This window comes from Microtus pennsylvanicus, chromosome 4, assembly GCF_037038515.1.
Source record: "Microtus pennsylvanicus isolate mMicPen1 chromosome 4, mMicPen1.hap1, whole genome shotgun sequence".
In the NCBI taxonomy this organism is placed as follows: domain Eukaryota; kingdom Metazoa; phylum Chordata; class Mammalia; order Rodentia; family Cricetidae; genus Microtus; species Microtus pennsylvanicus.
Window position 1 is genome coordinate 3,910,956 of NC_134582.1, and position 22,641 is coordinate 3,933,596.

The window sequence follows — 22,641 nt, forward strand, 5'->3', positions numbered from 1 at the left end:
GAGTTGGAAAAATTCAGAAAGTGTGAATCCAGTACAGTATTTGTTCCTTCCCATTTAAAATGTCTTGGGACATTGGGACCAGTAATAAAACATTGGAAAGGTACAGACATTGATATGATTTAACCTTCCCTCTCTCACTTACCTTCCCAAAGTCAGGGCAACTTGGACTTTCTCTCCCCCCCAAATCCAGTGCGACAGGCTGGGACTGGACTCAGCACCACCTTGGAGGACAAGTGGGACACCTCTTCAGCCAATTAGATTCTTGCTCGCAGTTCTCTTGGCTCAGTCTTCCAGTTTGCTCGGCAGGCCCTGCACAACTGTGGTGCCCAATCTTCTACCCAAGATCTCAGGGATTGAATCACATTTGCCTTTGTTCCCTTAATAAGGAAAGTAGTAGTTTCCGCTACTAGCTACAGTGATTCCTCTGTGGATTCATTTTTAGGGGAATTATCAGGGCATGCCACTGTATTAACTTCCTGTCTCCCCTTTCTTTTCTTTTCCTCCAGTTTCCTGAACATGCTGAAACTGAAATGATCAATATTCATACCCATATATGATTTGGAATCTTTGTGCAAAGATGAGTTTTTCTTTAATTCCAAACTTCTTCCCCTTTGCCATGATTGATGACACTTGCTCAGCTCTTCTGCCTCCTCCATCTTCTGACCCCATCAATAAAGTCTCCCTCCCTGCACACACCATTCTACCAGCAGAATTCACCCAGATAGCATTTCTCTTACCCCATTGAAATTTTACTCAATGATTATATCTGAATTGCTCAAAGCTTTTAATAGCACCAGTGTTAGATGGAAAACTAATCAACCCTGACATCAACAAGACAGTCTCAATTTAAAAACCTTGGCTAAATTGCATTTTTAAAATCATTTTAGTACCATCTTGTTTGTCTTGATTGGATTTGATAGTGTAAACACTACAAAAAGTTAATTTTTTTACAGTTCAGTATATATATATAAACCAGTCTTTATGAATTCATTATTTATATCATTTTAATAGGAAATAATTTGAAGGCTTATTTTTTAAATGCTTCATCTTTTTTTCATCTGCTCGTTATTGAAATGCCACTTTTCAAATTTGCTGGATCAGTCTGCGTGGCTGAGAAGATGACTCACTAGGTAACATGCCCGCTGCATGAGCATAGCGCCCTGGGCTTGGCTTTCCCACACCCGCAACATAGATAGGTGCAGTGGCCAACATTTGTAACTCCAGCACTGGAGGAGACAAACACTCAGATTCCAGGAGCTCACTGCCAGCTAGTCTCACCAGACAGTGAGCTCTAGGTTTAGTGAGAGACGAAACAAAAATATATTCATTTAATTTCCCCCCTGCAGATTCACAGTGGGGGATATGGTAGCATGTACGGTGCAGGCATGGTACTGAAGAAGGAATTGAGAGCGAAGTCTAATCTGCAGACAGGCAGAAAGAGATGGGGGCTGGTATGGACTTTTGAAACCTCATGCCCCACCTCCAGTGACACTCCTCCTCCGACGAGGCCACACCTCCTAATCCTTCCAAACAGTTCTTCAACTGGGATCAATCATGCAAATATATGAGCCTAGGGAGGCCATTCTCACCCAAACCACCACAATATCCATCAGGCACAGCCTGACTGTATCATGAGAGGGCAACAAACCATGCTTAGCTGATAGATGGAGTATATTAATATCTCTGTATTGTGACGTCTAGGGCTCTGAGTACCAACTGGGCACTGATGCTCTGGAGGAAAGTAAGAACTTGGAATGTTTGGGTTTCATACTCACACTGACCCTGGGGGCTGGATAGTGCTCTTCCCCCCATTATTTTTCAGATAACAGCTCAGTGTGTGCTTGCACATGAACGCCACTGCACGCCAACTCGTGGGAGTCAGCTCTTTCCATCTATGTGGATTTGGGGGGTCAAACTCAGCTCATCAGGCTTGGCAGCTAGCATTTTTACCTGCTGAGCCATCATCGGTCCAGTTGTCATTGTGTGTTTATCTCTACATACATATGTGTGCACATCATCGGTACAGTTGTAATTGTGTGTTTATCTCTACACACATATGTGTGCACATCATCGGTCCAGTTGTCATTGTGTGTTTATCTCTACATACATATGTGTGCACATCATCGGTACAGTTGTAATTGTGTGTTTATCTCTACACACATATGTGTGCACATCATCGGTCCAGTTGTAATTGTGTGTTTATCTCTACACACATATGTGAGCACATCTATGTGCATTCTTGCACAGGTCAGAGGTTGATGTGGGGGTTTTCTTCCTGAATTGTTCTCTACTTTATATTTTGAGACAGGGTTTTCTCCTGAACTTGGAACCCCAAAATTTAGCTAGACCGACCGACTAGCAAGTGCCAAAGATCCTCATGTCTCCACCTTCTCTGCAGGAATATTTACAGGTCTTATCTACAAGTGACTCTGATTTAAGATGACAGTGATCTTGTCCTACTCAAAGGAAACAATCACCTAACAGAAGTTGTTCTTTAACTCAGAGGCCACAGAGTACCTGTGTAGACAAGACCCCTGAGACACAAGGGTCACAATGCTCTAAGCACTTTTCAATCGAATGCCAATCTTTTAAAATGGGCAGATTTTACAATTAACGAAGCAATGGACAGAGGAGTCGCTCCTAGATTTATTTGAGTAATATCTGATTGGCTACTGTCCTGTTGTCTGTCTCCATCCTTGTCCACACACAGCACCTGACCCAGAATCAGAGCCCACTGGATTTCTTAAATGTGAAAGAAGAAAGACTCACAGCGTGAGACCCATGCTGTGCTATCTAGCTTCTCAGTTATGTGAGCACATGGTCTCACCTACAGGCAATGCCCCAAACAAACTCTGTTATAGGGCAGAATAAAGGACTATCTAATGCCATTTGAGTAAACAGGACACGACACTAGTCTGGTAGTAAAATATATATTTTAAAGACTTATTTTTATTTGTATGAGTGTCTTGTTGATTCATGAACACATGTACAGGTGCCTGTGAAGGCCAGAAGAGGTCATCAGAACCCCTGGAGCTGGAACTATAAGTGAATTGAGTTGCCTGTGGGTGCTGGGAATTGAACTTCTTTGCAAGAGAAGCAAGTGCGCTTCGTCACTGAACCGCCTCTCCAGATCCAAATGTTAAATTTTTAAAATACATTTTTTTCAATTTAAGTTTGACTACTCTGGATGTGTAATAGCTAATGAATTCACTAATGTTTTAGATCTTGCTTATGCACAACCATGTGAAACTCTTGTTTCCCTGTAAATACACCTGTGCCTAGATGCAGTCTAACTTGTTGGTTTGTAATATCACTGCCTCCCATGACTGAAAACACAAGCTGTGGGCTAAAGGCTTCCACCGTTTGTTTTGCCCTTTCATTGATGGAGTCTGCACACTTATATTCACACTCAAGATTCCTCACCAAGGAAGACCGAATGATGAAGGGAGATCCCGGGAGGAAGCCGGAATTGGGTGTGTTTTGTACTTTGCTCAGTGTCCAAAGCTTTACCGATGGGGTAAAGCACAAGGCGGGAACACAAGTTTTTCTTCGGGGATGAAATGGTGTATTCTTTCCACACTGCGATTTACAAGAACAGTGATGGTAGATATAATGACTATAATTTTTTAACAGTTATGGTAAGTAAATAAATGTTCTTGAACTATTTTAGTTTGGGTAGAAGTGAAGAGAAAAAAATGCCATTGTGTCGACAAATCTTATTTTAAAACACTATTCTAGTGTAATTCCTTATTCTAGATGAAAAAAAACATGTCAGAGAAATTATGCCTTTCACTGTAGTAAAAATATGAAGTTTTAAATTATCTCACCTCCCACATTGAAATCCACCAAAACAGCATTCAGAAAGAGCTAAGATTTAAAATTCTAGTGTGGGTGTTTAACATACATATTCACACTGTTATTGTAAGTAGGCATTGCACGTAATAACAAAAATGTGACAGAGAACTAGAATGTTAGATGACACCGTGGAATTAGTCATGAGGAATGACCAACCTCTCTCTTGAACTGTGAGTTATTATTGTCAAATAAGTGGTGCTATTTAAAGTCTATCTACACCCTCACTTTCAGAACCAGAAGGCAGAGATCTGGGGTACTTCAGCAGGTAAAAATAGGGATGCAAGTTTCTGGAAAGGGGAGCCTCCCAGGGAAATACTGGGTTCTGTATGCTCTACCTACATCACTGGGTAAGTCAGGTTTGATCCCTCTAGGGACGGATGGGGGAAACAGGTGAGACTTGTCACGTTCAGCATGGCCAGAGAAACAAAGCACAAAGTGAAAACACTAAGACCGCCCGTTAAAACAATACAAACCACCAAAGCCCTTCAGAGCTTGTTATGGGACAGAAGGAACAGAATGAACATGTGGCCCTACCATGGGTCCTTCTGGTTGGGCTTTACTATTGCTGTCTTCAGTGAGAGTAGTTGTGGTCATCTAAATGAGGCTTAGCAGACTTCCTGCAGGGGCTGCTAAGATGGCTGGCAGGGAAAGGTGCCTGCTGGTGATTTTAGTAGCCTGAGTCTGATCCCCTGGACCCACATGGTGGAAGGAGAGTGCCAACTTCCACATATTGTCCTCTGACTTTCCCGTACATGAACTATGGTGCATGTGCAGGTGGACACACACACACACTTTAAATATGGTACATGTGCAGGCGGACACACACACACACACACACACACACTTTAAATAATTCCTATACGGAGGGGGGGGGAGAAAACACTTGAGGCCCCTTCTGAAGGATATTTAAGTGGTATATTATTTGTGTTTTAATAAATAAAGCTTGCTTGAAGTTCAGAGGACAAAGCAGCCACACTAGTCATACAGGCCAAGGGGTAGTGGCACACACGTTAAGATACTGAGGCAGACAGATCTCTGTGAGTTCAAGGCTATCCTAGGCTATACAAGATTGATCTAGAAACAGATCCAGGTGGTGATGGTTCACACCTTTAATCCCAGGGTTTGGGAGTCATGTGCCTTTAATCCCAGCCCCCAGAGTTGTAGAGGCAGGCAGACCTCTGTGAGTTCAAGGCCGGCCTGATCTATAAAGTGAGTTCCAGGACAGACAGAGATACACAGAGGATCCCTGCTTAAAAATCAAAAAACAAAACAAAACAAAACAAAAATCAAAATCCCTTACTCTGATGGCTCAGGGCCATCAGTGTGTTGGATTACGGTCCAAGGTAGCTTGAGTAAACCCCAATGTGTTTGCATCGGATACTAGCTCTGTGGAGGTCTTTGCAGGTTCTGTGTGATGCAGGCACAACAATATAAGTGGTGATCAATTGCATGGAGAAGACACTTTTTAAAAATGATGTTTTTTTAAAATCAATTCTTGAATTTCATATATTGTGTTTTAATCATATTCATCCCTTATTCTTCCTTCCACTCCTCCCAGATCTACTTCCACCTCCCCACTCCCTCAACTTCACGTCTGCTTTGTTTAATAACACGTAAGTATATCTGTGTGCTGCCCACAGACTCCTGGACGTGACGTCACCCACTGCAGTGTGGTGGATCTATTAGGAGCTTTAAAGAGAACGGGCTCTCCTTTCTTCAGAAGCCGCAGTCATCCATGGCGCCTTAGTTAGGGGTGAGCTTGATTGTGTGCAGGAGTTTTATTTATTGGGTGGGAGGCTGAGACAGAGTTTCTCTTTGTAACTCTGAGCTCTGGCTATCCTGGAACTAGCACTGTGGACCAGCGTGGTCTCAAGCTCAGAGATCTGCCTGCCTCTGCCTCCCAAGTAAGGGGATTAAAGGTGTGTGCCACCATGCCCCACAAAATGTACAGCCCCGTCTGGCCTCAAACTTGTGAGCGTCCTTCAGCAAATTCTATGGTGTATGCTACCACAACTGGCTTGTGTAGTCATACACAGGCAACCACAGATGCTGTCCGTTCATGGCGCAGTGGTCCTGTCAAGTCCGGATGACACCGTTTCAGTCCAGCCCTTCCCAGCCCCTGGCTCCTATAGTCTGTCCACCCCTTTTCTGTGCGGATCCGTGAACCCTGATGGGAGGGGCACAATACAGGTGTCTCATTTGTGGCTGAGCCCTCCCCTGACACTTATTCTCTGAGTTTTGCAAGTTGCGGAGTCTGTTTCGTTTGAGACAGGGTCTAACTATGTAGACCAGGCTAGCTGGAAATTCAGAGCCTGCCCCTGCCTCTCAAACACTCAGATTAAGGGCGTGCATCACCATATCTGGCAAAGGGAAGTCTAGCAGTCCAGGATTCTCTAGAGATGCAGTTTTAGTGGGTGGGGATTTTTAGTGGTCGAACTGGCTGAGTTCCCCAGACCCTTGTGAGTATTATAACACCAATAAATGTCTTAGTTCACCAAGCGGGACTTAGGAGGAACAATTTCTTTGGTCAATCAGTCTTTGCCCTTGGTATCAGTGGGTGTCTTAGGGTTTCTATTGCTCTGAAGAGACACCATGGCCACAACAACTCTTATAAAGGAAAACATTTAATTAGAGCTGACTTACAGTTTCAGAGGTTTAGTCCATTTTCATCATGGTGGGAAACATTGTGACAGGCAGACAGACATGGTGCTGGAGAGGAAGCTGAGAGTTCTACTTCTTGACCCACAGGCAACAGAATGTGAACTGTGTTCCACACTGGGCATAGCTTGAGCAATAGGAGACCTCAAAACCCACCCCACAGTGACACTTCCTCCAACAAGACCACACCATCTTTGGGGGCCATTTTCTCTCAAACCACCACAGGGGTGAACACAGACTCCTCAGAAAAAACACACACTAGGTCAACAGGAAGAGAAAAAGCGGGTCTCCTTTATCTCCCATGAAGACTGCCAGAGACAGCTCATTCTGAAGCCAAACGTGAGTGGCCATGAGCAGAAGAAACAGATTTAGGTTTTCCCAAATATCGTGTTTCAAAGTAGTAAGGGCTGGCTAGCCTGGAACTTGCTATGTAGACCAGGCTGGCCCTGAATGCAGAGAAGTCCACCTGCCTCTGCTGCTGCCTCCTGAGTGCTGGGATAAAACACATTGCACCACCATGTTTGATCTTCGTGAAGTTTTTATGGTAACACAACAAATTTATAAATAAATGAACTTTTTGAATACATTGGTGGAAACATCAGGTGGCAAAGTGGGGGAAATCTCTAGGCCTCAGATGTTATCTGATGACATTGTAAGCTTTGGGGCTGGTAGAAGGTAGGGGTTTGTTTGTACTAGTAGGTGATTTATCCTACTCGTCACAAGAAAGTTGGGTCAAACAATGGTGGACAATAAATGGCATGGTGGTATTCATGGCGGCAAGTAGTAGGCTCACAAACGGCTCAGTAGTGAAGAGCGCTTTGCTCTTGGCAGAGATAAGTTCCTAGCAAACACAAGGTGGCTCATCACAGTTTCAGTTTCGGGGGATCCAGTGATCCTTTCTAGCCTCCTCAGGCACCAGGATTGTATATAATGTGCATATACATCTAGGAAAAATATTCCTACACACAAAGCAAGTAAAACTAAAGTAATATGTTTTTAAAACTTTCAAGGTCATTCTGCCTCAGTATAGAGAGGAATCAAAACAAGACACCCAATATCAACCTTGGGCTTATATATGTATACTTTCACACATACACATATATACCTGCACACATGTGTGTAGACAGATGTGAATGCGCATACACACATGTGTACATACATATGCAAAATAATTCTAAAATTTTCCAGAGATTTTCTGTTTCAGATAAATATGTCACCTCAGATTCCCATTTAAGAATACATTTTCTAAGTTGGGCCGTGGTGGTGCACACCTTTAATCTCCGCACTTGGGATGTAGAGGCAGGCTGATCTCTGTGAATTCAAGGCCAGCCTGGTCTATAAGGCAAGTTTCAGGACAGCAAAGGGTACACAGAGAAACCCTGTCCTTGCCATTGTATATTGAAAATCTGCAATTTTTTTTTCATTTATATGAGGTTCATAGTTAAGTGTATTTTGAGTCTTAGAAGAGATTATGACCCCCCCCCTTTTTTTGAGACAGGGTCTTACTGTGTAGATCTTGCCGACTTGGAATTAACTATACAGATTAGGACAGGCTGACCTTAAACGCACAGATATCTACCTGCCTTTGCCTGAATACTGGTATTAAAGGTGTGTGTAGGTAAAACCTTTGGACTTTGAGCAGCGCTGAGATTGCTCAATATTATGGGGACTTTTAGGGATGAATTTTGCATTATAAAATGAAATGAGACTGAAGGGGCCAGGGCCATAACGCTATGACTTAAAATGTTGTTTTTATGTTGTGAAGGTGCTGCTGTGGTCTTCATTGAACTTAAGTGCGTTTATATGTATGTATGTATTTTTGTTTTTTGAGACAGGGTTTCTCTGTAGTTTTGGGGCCTGTCCTGAAACTTGCTCTGTAGGCTAGGCTAGGCTCAAACTCACAGAGATCTTAACTGCATTTAAAATCAGCATAGAAGCATACTTCTGGGTATGACTATGAGGGTTTATCAAAGAAAGTTTAAAGAGTGAAGGCCCAGCCTGAGTGTGGATAGCATCATCCTATGGGTCAGGAGGAATATAAAGGAGGAAGCAGGATCAGAATTCATTTCTCTCTGATTCTGACCGAGGACACTGTGTAACCAGCCTCATGCTACTTTCATCCCCGTCATAAGACTGTCATCCCTTTAGAACTATAGAAAGTAAGCCCCTACTGAAGTTACCGTGGTCAAGTATGTTGTCACATTCTTTGCAAGAATGAGAATATCTTTATTGTAGTTGTTGGTAGCAAATGATGCAGGCAAAACATATATTTTCTTTCTTTTGTTTTTTTCTTTTTCTTTTCTTTTCTTTTTGGTTTTTCGAGACAGGGTTTCTCTGTAACTTTGGTGCCTGTCCCGGAACTAGCTCTTGTAGACCAGGCTGGCCTCGAACTCCCAGAGATCCGCCTGCCTCTGCCTCCTGAGTGCTGGGATTAAAGGCGTGTGCCACCACTGCCCAGCTCTTTTGGTTTTTTCAAGACAAGGTTTCTCTGTGTAACAGCCCTAGCTATTTTGGAACTTGCTTTGTAGACTAGGCTGGTCTTGAATTCACAGAGATCCGCTACCTCTGCCTCCCAGTGTTGGGATTAAAGGTGTGTGCCACTACCACTCAGCTTGACACCAAAGTTTCTTACCAGAAAATGTCCACTATAGGAAGCTGAGACCTCCTAGTAGTGAGGACAGGTGTCACACTGTAGCCGGGTCGAGTACTATTCCTCCCTTCCTTTCTTTTTTGGTCTTGTGTGTGGTGTAGGGATCAAACACATGCTCTATCATACTGAGCTACAACTATGTCTCTAGTTTTAAATTGTCAGATAATGTCAGATGTCATTTTGTCCCTGGACTTAATTTTACCTCTCTGATGGAATATATTAAAAATACATAGGCATAAAGATGAATTTAATCCTATCTTGTGAGAACTTAATTACTGACTCCTATCATGGCTGGAGTTTGAAACTTTCCTTAAAGGCTCCTGTGCTGGGTCACCTCTTCCCAGACTGGTGGAGATGTTTGGAGTAGGCTATGGAACCTTTGAGCAGTGCAGCAGAAATGGCTTACTAGGGGAGGGGTCTTGACCTTTATAATCACCTCTGGTTCCTGATGGAGGTTTGTTTCCCAGCTGCCCAGAGAGCAGCAGCAGTCACAAGCTTGATACCACTGAGGAAACCACTGCCCATTCCTTCCCCAGTATAGGAATGAATACTCTCAAACCGCGAACGGAAACAGAGAATCCCTTTAAATAGGTTCGGTTGATGGTATTTTGTTATGGGGGTAAAAGGGAGAGGAATATAAGGATAACGAAGATTAATACTGCTTCCTACCCAGCTATCAACCCCTCCCTTCCTTATTATTTTCTTATGTACCTTTCCTGTTCCCACTCTGCTAACTATAGGCAACGTGGAAACTACTTAAGATCCAGGAGCCACTGAAACGTCACATCCTACCCAGTCCACTGTACTTTCTTAGAGCATAGACATGTACGCCAATTTTGGCCATGAGATTTGAGTCTGCACTATAGACTACAAAAGGTTGACTCTCGAGTTTTGAGTTATGCTCCACGTTCACTAGTTGTACCATCTTGGAAACGGTCTATTCCAGTAGAAGCAATTCCCTCACGTGGATATGTGAATCACAATGAAAATTCAACTAGATTATCCTCATGGCACCATTAGACTCGGGGGTCCCTGAGTCTACACACGGGAGACGCCCTTCTGGAGTCGATGGATTGTCTTTTTTTCACTGTCTGGGGTAACCCAATGTCGCGCACAGCGGCTCTGAACGGACCCGTTAGGGGACCCGATGCAGAGCAAGGCCCTTGCGCAGGCCACGCCCCTGCCCTTCCCGGCACCGCCCTCGGGTTCCAGGGATGGAGACCGGACGCGGGGTGATGCCTGGGCTCGGCCCGCTGAGCATCCTCGGGAAGAGACGGTCCTCCCGGTGAGACCCAGCCGTCCGGAGCCCTCGCAGCTTCTGCCCTACAGATTGACTCTCTAGGCTTTCCGTTTCCCTTCCAGCAGGGAGGGTGGAACTTCCTGTTTTCTGTCTTAGGGACTTCCGGAAACTACTGCAAGGCTGAAAACAACTCGACACGCCGAGCTGACGGCTATCTAAGGGAAAAAAGAGGACGCGAACTTGGGCCTTTACCCAGGCAGTTGTAAAATCTCTGTTTTTCGGTTATGGTGCTCTGCGCGCCATCCAGAACAGTCGCCCTGGGAACCGCCGGAAGTAGCTCAACGGAGAAACAGGAAGTCCCGCCTCTTCCTCCCAGAGGGAAGACGGTGAGCCGGAGGAGTCAGTCAGAGGGCCGAGCAGGAGCGATTTCCCCGACAAACAGGTGAGTTATTCTCCGACGGGGCGGGGGGTCTGGAGGCGGGGATGGTTTGGCGTCGGCGCGGGGTGCGGGGGCAGCGGCCTGCGGGCCCGAGCGGGCGGCGCGGCGTCGGGTGCCCGCGGGCCGGCCGCGCTCCCGCCCCCTCCCCCGCCTCCGCCCCTCCCCGCCGGGGCCGACGCCGCCCCGCCGCACGCCGGGACCCACGCCCTCGCCCGTCGGCGGCGCTCGTCCCGCTGCCCGGCGACCTCCGGCCGGTGTGGCAGCTGTCGGGGCCGCGGCGGCCTCGCGCCCTCTCGGGCTCCTAGGGCGCGGGTGTCCCCTCGGCTGGAGCGCTGACAGCCGTGCTCAGAGTCCGCCGCGCCGCCCTCGGCTCCGCGATTGGCCGTTCCCCGGTCCGTCCCGGAGGAGCACGCTTCCCCGGCTGCCCAGCGTCTGCTCCGAGGGACGGGCTTCCCGGCAGAGGCTCCGCGCAGCCCGCTCCCGTGCACCCGGGTGCCTTGCCGAAGCCGCTGCCGCCTCTGCCGCCTCTGCCACTCGCGCTTCTTCCGTTACGCCATGCCGGCGACCGGGAGCCCACGACGGAAAGGGAGGTTCCTGCTCTGCGCGACTGCCGGGGGACTCGGGCCCCTGCGGCGGTCGACGCCGGTCAGCTTGGCAGTGGGCAGCGCGCCTCGTCCCACTTAAACTCGGCACCCTCGGGACCACCGCCGGCTGTGCTTGCCTTCTGTCTGCAGCTCAGCCTGCTGAGCAATGGGAGCAGAGGCTGCTGACCCCTGTTGGTAGCGTTGGGTTTTGAGTGGAGCGTCTATATTGAAGAGTTCTCGAACAGGACCTCTTGGCGGAGTTGGCCTCTGTGAACACACTGCTCCACACTCACACCCCTTCTCTTTCTCTGTATCCCTCTTCCTCTCCTCCTCCCCCCTCTCTCCGATTTTTTTTTATTATGTAATGGGATGTAAAAGTCCAATGGTGACTTTTTAGCCTATGTTTGACAGGGCTGGTCACACACAGTATGTACCTAATTGGTGGGATCTTAGTCCATCTTGAAACAAAATACTGATTAGAAAGTATTTGAAGATCTCCTGTCTGTTGAACATACGCTATAATTCATAAAGCAGGACAACTTTGTATAGAAGTTACTCCAAATTCACTAACATCCATAAAATAAACTTGAGCAAAATCAATGTTCACATTCAAATGTTTGGTACTTGTTCCAGATAGGCGTATTCCTGTTGGCACAAGCCAGGCTCTGTGCTACAGCAGATGAGAACTGGTTACATTAAAAAAACCCCACCAGGTAACTTCCACTACATTTGCAGATCTGTTTTAGCACTTACAAGGTACATTTATTAAAATAGCCAAGTGTTAGCTTTCCAGAATCTAGAATAATGGCCGGCACAAACAGGAAGTGGAGACATTGCTTTGGGACCATACCCACTGTTTGTGCTCCACTACAACTTTTCTACAAACCTGAAAAACTCTTAAAAGGGTTTTTGTTTGTTTGTTTTTGTCTTTGGAGACAGGGTTTCTCTGTGGTTTTGGAGCCTGTCCTGGAACTAGCTCTTGTAGACCAGGCTGGCCTCAAACTCACAGAGATCCACCAACCTCTGCCTCCCGAGTGCTGGGATTAAAGGTGTGCGCCTCCACCGCACGGCCCAAATTAGGCTTTTCTTACTGGAAGAGAATGCTAGTAAAATAGAATGCTAATTTTTTTATTTCTCTCTTAAGAAAAATAAACGCACCACACACATATACATACACACGGGGGGGGGGGAGGTTTGCTAATTAGGTGGTGAAAAGAATCCTAGTTTGTAAATTCCCGAATGAGTTAAGCTGTGCAGATCCACCTGGCACTTTGACCCTCTTGGCAATAAGTGCTAGTGGGTGTTTCTGCACGGTGGCCTAACATTCTCCTAGTTGTAGAGTTCATACAGGAAGCATTTCTTGTCTGCCTGCTTTGTCCCAGTCATTGTAGCAAGTAAACTGATGGGCGGGATAGTGGAGTACTAGGTAGTAACTGGCCATGGCAGTACAGTCTCATGTTGATCCTGTATTCTCTGAGGGCGAGGCATTGCACTGCTGCTCATGGTTCTTGGGTGTCAGCTAGGAATGGGCTTTGATGTAAGCAGAGGGGCATGTACTGGAAGAGTCATAGCAGGCTGGAGAAATGTGTTCCAGGAGAGAGACTGGGGGTCTGACTTAGGTTATAGCTTGGCCACATCCTGTAAGTAGTCTGTTTAGAATTTTGCTACTGACTGGAGAAACTACCACCTTTGTGATGCACTCCTGAGTCCCCTCTGCATCTCCATCATTGTGTCTTTTAAAGTTCTAAGTGGTAGGACGTAAGATTGGCCAGACCACCTAGTTCCTAGGGAGTGGAGAGAGACAGTGTATTTTCTGTGTCACAGCATCTCATAAACAGCCCTGGATTCTTTTAAAATATGAAGGTAACTTCAAGAGCAAAAAGGTTTAATGTGACTATTACCAGTCAGCTTGTTGGACTCCTGTTAATTTACCCTCAAAAACTGGCTAAGCAAGGAGAAGTGGCATTTCAAGTGCTGGCTGGTGCTTACCACTTTGGTGTGTACTTGAGCATCTGAACATTTTGAGTGAAGGCAATTGGAGGTGCTACTTGTTATTGTTGCAGGTCCCGTGTAGTCCTAGGTAGCAGGACCCTTAGCTCTCTTGACACAGTGTAGTCTTCGTGAGAGTCCAGGGAATCTAAATGCCTCTGCTCTTAGCAGCAACTGTCATTGCAATTTCTTTTTTTTAAATTTATTTATTAAGGATTTCTGCCTCCTCCCTGCCACCGCCTCCCATTTCCCTCCCCCTCCCCTGACCAAGTCACCCTCCCTCATCTGCTTGAAGAGCAATCAAGAGCTGTCCTGTGGGAAGCCCAAGGACTGCCCACCTCTATCCAGGTCTCCTAAGGTGAGCATCCAAACTGCCTACGCTCCCCCAAAGCCAGTACGTGCAGTAGGATCAAAAACCCACTGCGCTTGTTCTTGAGTTCCCATTCTTCCTCATTGTCAGCTATGTTCAGCTAGTCCAAATTTATCCCATGCTTTTTCAGACCCAGGCCAGCTGGCCTTGGTGAGTTCCCGATAGAACATCCCCATTGTCTTAGTGTGGGTTTCTTTCTTTCTTTTTTCTTTTTTTTTTTGATTTTCAAAACAGGGTTTCTTCATAGCTTTTTTTGGTTCCTGTCCTGGCACTAGCTCTTGTAAACCAGGCTGGCCTCGAACTCACAGAGACCCGCCTGCCTCTTCCTCCCGAGTGCTGGGATTAAAGGCGTGCACCACCATTGCTCCCTGCCTCTGCCTCCCGAGTGCTGGGATTAAAGGCGTGTGCCACCACCACCTGGCCTCTTAAACCCCATTTTTGGGAGGGATAGTGTTTTAGTTACTGTACTTTGGCTGTGAGGAGAAACCATGACACCTTATCAAAGGAAGCGTTTAGCTGGGCAGCTTTAATCCCAGGAAGCAGAGACATGTGGATCTTTGTGAGTTTGAGGTCAGCCTGGTCTACAGAGTAGCTTCCAGGAGAGACTCTAAAGCTACACAGAAAAACTAAAAATAAATAAATACATAAATTAAGTAAAAGAAAAGAAGCAATTAGGGGCTTGCTTGTAGTTTCAGAGTTAGTATACAGTCATGGCTGGAAGCGCAAGGTGCTGGGACAGTTGCTTACCCGAGTTCTCCAGTTCCAGGCAGAGAGAGAGAGAAGACCTGGCTTGGTACGGGGTTCTGAAACATCAGCCCATGCTCAGTGGCACACTAGTGGCACACTCCTCCAGCAAGGCCATCTTCCGAGAGTCTTAGCAAGGAGGCAAGCTTTGGTTTGTCACAGTGTCCTTGTTCTGCTCTTTAACAGTGCCGACCTCTCTAATTACAGTTCTCTGTGTATTGCTTTGTCCACAACTTGAAAGGTGTTCTTACCACTCTTTGCCATACTGACTCTTTTCCAAATCTTTGTGCTCTGCTTTTTGTCTTACTGTAAATCTGGTTAAAAGCATGCTACGATATCTTGGAATTTTCTTTCCCAGATATAAATTCGTCCATTAGTTTTGAATTGAGCCTTGCTCAGATTTTTCAGATCATGGACAAATGACAGGTTGTTTGCCAGACTGTAGCAAGAGTGGTGTTTAGTCTGATACCCACCCAATAGGATCCTTGTTCCCTTCTGTGGCGAAAACAAAGTGGGGTCAGGGGCAGGACATCTTTTGCCTAATAAGTTCTACTTGATAAAGATTTTACAAGCATCACAATAAGACCACGAGCTGGGCATCAAGAGTTCAGAACTGGAGCATGTTGGGGACATTCCAGATTCAAATACAGCACAACCCATATCTCATGTATACATACCTATATCTGTATTAAATATTTCTTTTGGTGGAAAGTGACTTATTTTCTTTTCATTATTCTCCAACTATACTATCTCACTACTGTAATTAAATTATGGTTCCAACAATCTTGTTTCCCTCTCCATTGTGACTACCTACCTATAGCCAAGAGGTAGCTGCAGAGAAGACTGCAGTTGATGACAGCATCAAAGTATAAAGGAGCTTACAGCTTCCTAGGATTGTATCCAGAACTTTCCCACTGGTAGCTCTGGAGGAGGACTCTTGGGGAGAGGGTGGGCATGGATGGATAGCTCTCGACAGGAAGTTTCATTTCTCCTTTTGAGCATTAATGCTTTTATGTGCGTGGCTATTTTCTGGATGTAATGTTACTTTTTTAACAATTTGGCTCCCTTGTGTTTACCCCAGAAAATTGGAAGTGTCTGAAATACTAAGGATTTGGTACTAAGGAGTAATAAAGGTAATAAACAGAATTCCATGAAAATAACAATAATGTTTTGAGCTCTTAGTTGGTGTAAACTTTTCATAATCTCATTTAGTCCCCAGCACATTCTCTGAAGCCGTGTCCTACATTTTATCCACTATGGTGCATTCAGTTTAGGGTAGGCACGCAGTTTGTGCAGCTCTGTGCAGCTCTTAAATGGTGGAGCTAGTTTCTAGCCAAGGCGGTGTGACTGTATAGCTGCTCTTTGAGTCATAGGCCAGTCCACTGACTTCATGACACTTTAGCCAACACTCGTCCCACAGTTCAGTCCTTAGATGTCTAATTGTAGGCACTTTGCCCCCAGGCAGTGTATAGTCTTGTTATCAGACGCGTAGTAAAGTGCGGCAGAGCCCAGGAGGAGGGAGGATGGCCATTGTAGGGCACAGGGTACCCTAAAAGAGGGCAGAGCATTCTGGGAGCTGTCAGGGTAGCTGAGCAGAGCCCTGGGAAGTGCAGCAGTCAGAAGCAGGGCTCCAGGTGTCAAGCTCCTTCTCAGGTTCGCTTGTTCCACTTTCACACCTTAAAATTGCAGCTGGCTGTATGTGTGCGCATCAGCGAATAGGAGCCCGCTGTTCATGGGACGCATGTCTAATTTATGTAGCTGGCAATAGTCATGTACAGCTTAATAAAAGATTACATATTGAAGGTGAAACTATAAAACATTTAGAAGGTAATTCGGGGCAATAGTTGTATGTATGATTTGAGATTTTTGAGTCAATCACAAAAGATACAAGTCATAAGAGAAAAAATGAGTTTTATTGTCATTATTAGTTTGGATAATGGTATATGAAAAAGACCCAGAAATGATCAGGCAGATTAACAAAATTGAATGTGTCAGTACATATTATTGGTAAAAGTTTAATGCTATTTGAAGAGCAAGCAGCAAAAGTCAGAATAATAGGAAACAGGTTAGGGAGAGAGCAGGTAAAGTGATAGCTGCTAAAGCCTGATGAACAAGTGAGAAGTCAGGGCAAGTAAGCACTCTCAGCCGTGTGGAGGGACACAGCCAGCCTGGGATACACAGCACAGAAGCAGAAACTGGAGACTGCCTCGACAAGGTGGAAGGTGGAAACTGACTTCTGTATCGGCGAAAATGAATGCAGACAGAAATTGTAATAATACAGCTTTAATTGATAAATAGACTTACAGAACCAGAGGTTTCAGCGGAGAACAGGAAAGCAGAAGGGGCGGCCGGTAGTGTGCCCGCAATCTTTATAAGTAAAAAATATCCTCGGGGGACCCCGCCCTACAGACTTCCTCTACAAGTACGCACCCATTCTCTCCCCTTCTCTATTACACACACACACACACACACACACACACACACACACACACACACACACTTAGAAAAGAACCTTCAAGTATATATTTTATACACCCTCACCAAAGAGATAGTATAAAGATGCTCCCGTTGATGAGTAGCTAGAAGAACTAATTGGTGTGTAATTTATGCACTGCTTATACAGCGAAAAGGCCTGGCAGTATTGTTGGGAGGTTAGAAAGCATTCCGAGTGCTTAGGTAAGACAAGGAGTATGTGTGTGACTGTAAATTGGCAGTGATGTGAGCTGTGTGTACTCTGACTCAGAATTCTTCATCAGCCACATGAGTGTTCAAATTATTCTTTCTTAGTCTTTATTTTACAGCACTGGTGCCAAATTGTTTTCCATAATTAATGGAAATTAATCTTACTATGTAGTCCTGGCTGGCCTGGAACTTTTTATGGAAATCCAGCTAATCTCAAACTCACAAACATCTCTGTCTGCCTGTTTCTTCTGTGCTAAAGACTTGGGCTGACAAACCCTGGTGATGGTAACATTTGAGAAACATTGCCCCAGGGGAAAACTTACCTGAGTGCCTGGAGCCGCATACCAAAGGAAAGCCTTAGATAGGCCTGTCTGAGCCTCTACAACCCCAGCTGTTCTGGAGGCTGAGGGAACATAGGCTTAAGGCCAGCCATACCTCACTATCCTGACAACCTTCACTACCACAGGCAGCTTGAGAAGACCTCTCTCCAGCTAAAGGGATATAAGTATTAATGGCAAAGAAAGCTAAATGTACAAGACTGTATATAGTATTCGCCACTGTTTCCAGTTTTTAAAGTTCAGAAGCACACAGAACAAAGTTGCATTATTGTTAAAAATACAGACATAATTGATACACAGCAGGTAAGATCTGCGATGTAGCTTTCTAGGTTGTGCTTGTCTGGTGTATGCAGTGCATTGCATCCATACTCAGTTCTAAAAAAGGAAACACCAAGGAGGGAGGGAGGGAGGGAGGGAGGGAGGGAGACAGACAGACAGAGAGAGACAGTAAGAGTCTTACCTTTCTAAGAAGAGTAAAGAGGGGAGGGAGGTCTACACAGAAGGACTCAGGTAACACATTGTGTTACCTACACTGTGGTCTGTGCTCTAGGTCTTAAGATTATTTCTGTCTCATGCCTGTCTTCGTGGGCTCTATTTAGTTTGTATGAAAAGCGAAAGCCGGAGGTGAAGATGTGATCTTGGGGAAGTGTCACAGATCTTGACTCCTAAGTACGACAGTAAAACTGGTACCCTGATTCTGTTAATTCCTGCTCATCACTTCCTGTCCCAGGCACCGCTTTGAGCACATTATTGACAAGTTTATATGTCATTAAATAACTGACTTTACCTCATAATGGCCTCTGGCGGCAGGCTTTATTTATTACTATCCTAGCCTCACAGGAGAAACAGCTTGCCTGTGGGAGCAGTCCAGCTGTTTAAAGGGAAAAGTCATGTATGCACAGACAAATAGGCGGAACAAACAAAAGTCAGGCCACAGTAGAAATGAGTGAGTGTAGAGGCAGACCTGTGAGAGGTGTTCTTCCTTTTTTCCAAGTTACTCTTTCTTTACCTTTGTAGTTTATTTTCAGAGCAACACACTTGCCTTTATCATTCTCGTAGATGACAGACTTCTTCATTTTCTGTCTAGCTCACGGTAGGTATCAGTTAAAGGAGTGCATGCTAACTTAAAATATAATTATGATTCTCTGCGGCTTCGAACATCTCCTTTTGCCTAGACAGTTTGTTGAGAAAAAGGGACATTTTTTGGGAAATCAACACTTGCCGGTTTTCCTTCTTGATTTTGATAACCTTGTTTTCTTATGTCATATTAAAATCTGCACTGGGATTCTGTCTTATAACTACCAGTTAAACTGTAAAGTTAAGCTATCACGGTGTCACTGCCACCGCTTGGAAAGTTATGCAGGAGGAGTAGAAATGTGGTTTCAGCAGCCCTGTGTCAAATTAAATGTACTTTAGAACCAAATAGTACTACTATTTTTGTTTGATAACCAAAGTGCTAAAATTGTCAAAATCGTGAGAACTGTCAAGCACTTGCAATTAGGGAATGTCACAGTTTCTGACAGACTCAGTCCCTTACCAGGAAGGTAAAAGCTAAAGAGACCTTCTGTGGCAGAGCTGTCTGCATTAAGTAAGGCACAGGGATGTGATCTCATATGATCCCTTCTAGGTACATGTGGAGCGTAAGTTTTTCACAGCAGAGTTTCTGGTTCTTGGGCTCTTGTTCCTCTCCGCTGTGGAAAGCTAGATGATCTCCATGCTCTGATTCTGAATACTTTTCTGCGGGCTTGGTGTTCGTACTTCTCTTTTGTTTCCACTTATATAGTGGGTCTTTTTTCTTTTATTAAAAATAGATTTAAATAAAGCGAGGTAAGGCAATTAAAAGCGTAGGAAAAAGACTAATGCAGGCTGAGTAACACTGGCTTAATCATCAAGTGTAATTCAAGCTCAACATGCTCTTCAGTTACTAATTGTTATGCAGAAAGAACCCTGATAAATAGAACTGGAGCTTTGTGTTTGAGATCTAGAACCAGTAACAGCCACTTCTTTGGAAGTATATAGTTGATTAGTGGTTTCTGCTGGGTGTGACTTAAGGAGCAGAATTTGATGTATATTAGATCAATTATTTTTCAATAAAGAGTATCAGTTAAAGGAGTGCATGCTAATTTAAAATATAATTATAAGACCATTAGAATTTAAAGGAAGGTGGTAATGCAGTTTTAAAAATAGCTTAGAAATTTTAGGTCATTGAAGGAAGGGAATAGAAATGACAGTCTTTCTAAAAATGAGATCAAATGGTTTTCATTAAGAACCTTCAGGAAGCAGGATCTGGTATCTCTTAGGTATTTTATTGTGACATTACGGCAATGCTTGCTAAAGTGTGACATTGGAAGGAAGTTTATATAGCATACTATAGTGCAGGCAAGCATCTTTAGAGACCCATGTAGTAGTCTTGTTTAAATTGTTCATTATGTGTTTTTGGCTGACCCTTACCCTCAACATATTCCCTGTCTACAGCTGTAAGGGTCCAGTACATAAACATGAAATGTTTCTTTTCTTTTCTTTTTGAAGAGTCAGGGAGGCTCAGTGGTTCCCAAATAAAGCTTTCCAGCATCACCCAGAGGACTCTTTGAAGTGTAAGTTTCTGCTACAGAGCAGATTTTCTCATTCAGAATCTATCCTTGGAATTTCATACTTTTGCTCCCTAGCTGTGTTCGTAGAGGGTTGGTGTTGATGCAGGAAGACTGAAGCACAGCATAAAGGGCTGACTGGCTTTGTGATTCACCACCAGCACAGCCTCCGCTCCCCGAAACAGGAGAGTGGGTGGGCAGGGCAGAGGTGAAGTGAGGGGTTCTGTAAGGTGGGAACAAGGAAACATAGGGAGAGAGAAGCTACTTAGTATCAGCTTCCTTACATCCCATTTCCAAGCAAAAGAAAGTGTGTGCGTGTGTGTGTGTGTGTGTGTGTGTGTGTGTGTGTGTGTGCGCGTGTGTGTGTGTGTGTGCATGTGCGTGTATGTATGCCATATACATCTGCTTTTATCCTGCTCTGAGATGAGCGCTCCAACTGGCCTGTGATCACCAGGGCTCCTTCTGCTCAGCCTCAGCGTTGGGATGCAAGTTGCACCACCTTGTCAGGCACTTATGTGGTCCCTTGGGCTCACACCCAGGTCCTCTTGCTTGTGAGGTAAACACTTTACCAATGGGGCTATCTCTCCAGCCTTCAGCTTACTTTTTCTTGTTGTTGTGAGAAAGGTCTCACTACATAGCCTTGACTCCTGGGACTTGGAGTGTCATCCAGGCTGTCCTTGAGCTCACAAAGATCATCTTGACTCTGCCTCCACAGTGCTGAGATTAAAGGCATGCACCATCACTCCTAGCAAGCTACTTTTTTAAAATGAGAGTTAAAACGGAGGAGTCTCCATGTCAGATTTAGGTGCACTAGAGTCTCCTGTTTTTAGGAAAAAATAGTCTGTTTTGGGCTCTAGTTCCTTAAAGCTTCAGTTTTGGTGATGCAGCATTTAGCGAGTAACTCCAGTTCGTTGTGATGTTGTCTTTCGGGATCTAATTCAGACCCAAGTCCAGAGTAGTGGCTTCTCTTCGTTTTGTGCTGGGATTAAAGGCATGCAGCACCATGACCAGCTCTTCAGTGTTTTTTGTGCTCATATCCACCACCGAAAGCAAAATAAAACAAACCATGACAGAAGTATAACTAGAAAAACAGTTGGCTTTGTATCCTCTTTCAAACCCGCTGCCTGCATCAGTCCTTCCGTTTCCCCTTGTAGTTAGTTCTTCTGTTTCCCTTCCTCCATGCCACACTGCACCTCATGTTTACATAAATTTCTGTTTACATAAATCCGTACATATCAGTGAGATCCCAAATAGGAGAGAATATTGGTTTATTTTTTTCTGAGATTTTTTTGTTATCTTGCTTAATATAATACATTCTCAGCCATTTCATTTTCCTACAAATTTAACTTTATTTTTTTGAAATTGAGTTGTATTCGTGTGTGTGGGTGTGTGTATGATTTTGCTTTTTTTCTTGTACACATTAGTTATTAAAATTTTTTAAAGACTTCTTACCGAAACCAGATCATAACAAAACAAAAGACTGGAAGAGAGGAAGGAAGGAAAAGGTGGCTAGAGAGACGGCTCAGCAGTTAAGAGCACACGCTGTTTTTGCAGACCTGTGTTCAGTCCCCATCACTCTTGCTGGGGAGCTCACAGTCACCTCCGTCTCCAATCCCCGATGGATCTGATGTCCCCTTCTGACCTCTGCAGACACTGTACTCATATACACAAATCCACACTAAAACATACACAGACACATAATTAAAAACAAAATCTTGTTGGGCGGTGGTCGCACGCTTTTAATCCCAGCACTTGGGAGGCAAAGGTGGGTGGATCACTGTGAGTTCGTGGCCAGCTTGGGACTAGTTCCAGGACAGCTAGGGCTGTTATACAGAGAAACCCTGTCTCGAAAATCAAAAAACAAAAACCACCCAAAAAACAAAAACAATAAAAAAATCAAAACAAAACAACAAAATCTTGATTAAAAACAAAAAGCTTATATGTGGGACCTCACTTTGTCTGCTGTTGGCAGTAGTGTTTTCAGACTCTGAGAGACCTGTTTATATGTTGAATACTATTTTTTTTGTTTGTTTCTTCAAATGCATAATCCACAAAATTTTGTTGGAAATCGTTTTGGTTATAGGAAAACTGGCAGACATAGTATGTCTAATGGACTTGCAAAATAGTCTCCTGCTTCAGTGTTTAGGACTAAGTCTGGTCACTGCTAATTTTATTATGGAGAGACGAAAAATACTTAAAAAGCTTGCAAACAGTGTCAGCAAGCTCTTTTAAAATTAGTGAGCACTAGACCTAATGCAACGTTAAAGAACTTGAGATTCAGTGACATGAAAGTGAGATTCTTACACTGATACTTTGATTGTTTCAAAAAGTAAGAGCTTGAAGGTGATCCCAGGGAGAAAGCCTGGCCCAAAGCACAGAAAACGCGGCTTTGTGATTGAGATTAGCACTTGAGGAGAGAAGGCTCAGGGACTGTTCACTTCTCTTTTCCAGTTACCTGTCTTCTCTTGCTTGTGTTCTCAGATGTGGTGGTTCACACCTGTAAG

General features: G+C 44.6%; 1 protein-coding gene across 1 annotated transcript in view; it reads left to right on the plus strand.

Moving 5' to 3' along the window:
• Nucleotides 1-10,729: 10,729 nt before the first annotated feature.
• The window catches only part of Znf407 (zinc finger protein 407), a 370,732-nt gene continuing 358,820 nt past the window's right edge, over nucleotides 10,730-22,641 (plus strand). The window contains exon 1 of the mRNA XM_075968133.1: nucleotides 10,730-10,845. The gene's annotated coding sequence lies outside the window, so the exon portion shown is untranslated. The remainder of the gene's footprint in view (nucleotides 10,846-22,641) is intronic.